Source organism: Apium graveolens, chromosome 8, assembly GCF_009905375.1.
Source record: "Apium graveolens cultivar Ventura chromosome 8, ASM990537v1, whole genome shotgun sequence".
Lineage (NCBI taxonomy): Eukaryota > Viridiplantae > Streptophyta > Magnoliopsida > Apiales > Apiaceae > Apium > Apium graveolens.
Genome location: NC_133654.1, coordinates 218,212,603 through 218,216,428, shown reverse-complemented (window position 1 = coordinate 218,216,428; position 3,826 = coordinate 218,212,603). Strand labels below are relative to the sequence as shown.

Below are 3,826 nucleotides of genomic sequence, written 5' to 3'. Positions count from 1 at the left end.
AGAATAGAAGGGTGATTTGCATGCAAGGACTTATATGTAATTTACTAATTATAACAAATAAAATTTGTAAAGATTTATTTTTATAAAATAAAATACAAGTTCAAAAATTAAAAAATTTTTACCATAAAATAACTTGGATTTTTAGAAATTTTATAAAATCACTTTTGAAATTTGTGAACAAAATAACTTTTAAAAGAAAATTTCTCCAAGGTTTAGAATATTCCTTATAAATCAAAAATAAGGGAAATAAATAAACTTTTGCTTTGAAAAAATCATATACTACATAAAGCAAATTTATAATGCAGAAATTTTCATTCACACAAACGTACAACCATTTAATATATTTGCATTCAGCTCTAATATTGTACCAAGTCCATAAATAATATTACACAAAATGCCGATCGTAACAGATAAATCATGGTAGCAAAGAATATATCCAAACAATCTGAAAGCTACATTTAAACTTGTCGAAACCATGCAGCATACAAATATTTTGTTAGAATTTAGTTCTGAATTTGATCCATTAACAGATATGGTGTTGGTGGCCCTTTCTTTCACAAGTTATCTGGAAACATTCAAACATTTGGGCACTTCCCCGCTCAAGCTTTTAATTTATATATACTTGTAGTTGTATATACAATGTCAGAGTTTCGTCTGTTCAAAAACTCGGGACATTATGTTTAAGGTATGTTTATCCGAGAATGAGTACACTGGGATATTTACACGTCTTATTTTTAAATATGCCAAGGAATGCAGGAACTTGGAAGGTCCTATGTTCTCTTCTGTGGTATGAACTATCTATCTGCTTTTGGTCACTCGGTGTTTGTCCTTTACAGGTTCCATGTAGTTTTAGGTACGTTAATACATGTCAAATTCCAATTTAGGGGGTGTAGTTATGAATTAAATAACCCTCTGAATTGAAAAAAAATGTAGCCCAAATAGTCCTTCCTTCCGATGTGAAAGATGACATCGACAAATTGAACACAGATCTGAATACAGCATCAGAAACACTCGGGGAGAAAACAAATGAAAATTCACGAAAAATAAAAAGAGTCTTCGATGCCATGTATGACCTTGTTCTCCTTTGTACTAGCTTTCGTTAAATCGAAATATGCAGTGAAATCCCATCCTAATTGTGTATGTTGTAGGCGATCAGTGTTGATAACTGTTGCTGCTGTGATGCTTCTTGTATCTATTCTGGGTCTGTGTATGTATCATATAATCCATGAACTATTATTATTATTATTATTATTATTATTATTATTATTATTATTATTATTATTATTATTATTATTATTGTTCCTCGCTTTTGCCATGTTCTTGCTAGCTTACTGATTTGGTTTGCTGTTTATTTTGCAGTACTATCGCTTCTTGGTCATCGACATGCAATTCACATGTAATTTCTGCATATGCTCGTTTAGTTACAGTTGTTCTTCATAAAGAAATCGACTGTATTGCTGTATGCTTTTAATAATCTTGCTGAGCTATGTTATTGTTGCAGATTTGTTGTGAGCGGATGGTTACTTGTCACAGTTACATTCATACTTTGCGGAATATTTGTGATAATTGACAAGTGAGTTACTAAGAACTTTATAGGATACATTTTTTTGCATTGTTTTTCTTCTCCAGTTGTTTATAATGTTATTTTAGTCGTTTTTGAAATATCACAGAAGAAATATGTAATGAAAGTTCTAATCTTTACATTGTGAGAACAATGTTTGTCCGCTTGTGCTAGTTTTACTGTTTTTGTTATTTAATTTAGTAACTTTTTTATTTTTAAGATGACATCTGAATTTGTGTTTATTATATGGTTTTGTTGATAATACAGGTAAATTTGATCTAGAAATGGCTGGTGCTGATACCATCAAACCTAGAGGTGATTTTATTTTAATTCTCTGTGTGTTTAGTTTCCGCATCGATATTAGTTTTATTTGTTGTTTTTTTGTGTCTTGACAATTTCATGTATGTGATTAGCTTGTTTAAAAATATTGATGGATGAGGTTTTCAAGAAGTCGTTAAAGAATAAATTGAACTAATGTACAGTTAAACCTCTATAAATTAATGGTAGTAGGATTTGATCAAGATTGAAACTACATTGTGTGTAGTCTCTATTATGCCTACATTGTCTCTAATCTCTATTATGTTGGGACTAAGAAAAAATATTAATTTATCAAGGTTATTGTTTGAAATTGGGGTTGCTGATATAGTTGTAAAAATGAGAAATAACGTAAATTATAAGAGATCATATCTGGAACACAATTTCCTTTAATGGTATAAAATTATATGAAATTACGAGTAATAATGCTACTCCAGGGTGGTATAGATGAATATGTACTTGTGCATCACTTTTTATAGAAAAGAAAAAGAACTCGAATATGGTGAAAATGATCAGTCTGTGAAGGAACTTAATTTTAGGTAACTATTTTTACTAGAAATTTCTTGCTAATGGCTTGTATTAGTTCATCGTTAAATTTTGATTCTAAAAAAATGACCAATAAGCATTTCAAGACATGAAAATGATACGCATTAGCAACACTGCTAGTTGTTATGTATATTGGGAGTGAAAATATGATTTAAACTTCATTTAAATATTAAATGTGATTTAAACATCATTTAAATATTCCCATTTAACTGATTGATTCTTCAGATTTTAAAATCATTACTTCACTTAACATATTTTCTTAGCTGCGCAGATGTTTCTATTGTTGGTGTTGCACGTACACCAATGGGTGGAATTCTTGGAACCCTTTCATCTTTATCAGCCACCAAACATGGAAGCACAAGTTACTTTAATTTTTTTTGGTCATGTTTAAACTCTTGACAAGTCCTTAGTTAAAAGAGTCAGGATAACTAAGTTATTTTATTTTTATTGGTTGGGATGTTTATTTTAGACTTGGAATGTATGTCCGAATTGGTTGTTTGAATATTGTATGTAAAAAATTTGGTATCAATGTAGTTTTATGTTTCTGTTGGATGTTTTTGGTTGGATGTTGCATTGTTTGGTATTTTTTTGGTTGTGTAAATGCAATTGGTTCATGTGACTGTAAAACAGGACCAGGATGACTTGTAATTTACACCCCATTAACATCACAATGGTAAATGTAAACCGATGTAAAAAATGTACAAAAGATATTAGATAAAATAATATTAAACGAAAAAGAACTAAAAAACCGATGTGAAATAGTCATTTGACATCGGTTCTGAAAAGAAACTCAATGTATTTTAAGTCAAATAACATCGGTTTCGTGAAGAACACCCATGTCTTATCTATCATTTCACATCGGGGGCTAATTTAACCGATGTCTGATCAAATATTTCACATCGGATAACTAATCTAACCGATGTCTGATCTAGCATTTCACATCGGTTTGTTCGAAAGAATTTTAATAAACGGCTTTTAGACCTTGTAGGTTTCATGTTTTAATGGATAAATACCTCACAATATACTCATATTCACCTAAAAATACTGTAATATAAGCTGAAATTTGTTGCAAAGACATCACATTTAATCTTAAAACCGATGTATAGCATTTTAATAGACATCAGTTGTTAACCGATGTCAAAGGCTGATGGCATTTAACATCACACGCGAAGACATCGGTTCAGATTTTTTTTAACATCGGTTCTGAACCGATGTCTGATCCCATATTTCTAATAGTGAACAAGCATCTGAAGTATCAAATATATTAAAGAATATGAAAGTCTTCTTCTCCGTAGCCGTCTTGTGCTCTCTAGGTCTTCGTATTGCTCTCCCTGGTCTCCTTATTGTTTAAAAACGTCTTTTATAGGGTATATATAGGCTTCGAGATCGAACTGGGCTTCAAAA

General features: G+C 30.6%; 1 long non-coding RNA gene across 1 annotated transcript; it reads left to right on the top strand.

Moving 5' to 3' along the window:
• The first annotated feature begins 1,148 nt into the window (after window positions 1-1,148).
• On the top strand, window positions 1,149-1,575 carry LOC141677763 (uncharacterized). The gene is made up of 3 exons (XR_012557517.1): window positions 1,149-1,207; window positions 1,360-1,396; window positions 1,502-1,575. It is a non-coding gene; the product is annotated as an uncharacterized LOC141677763 (long non-coding RNA).
• Window positions 1,576-3,826: the final 2,251 nt, after the last annotated feature.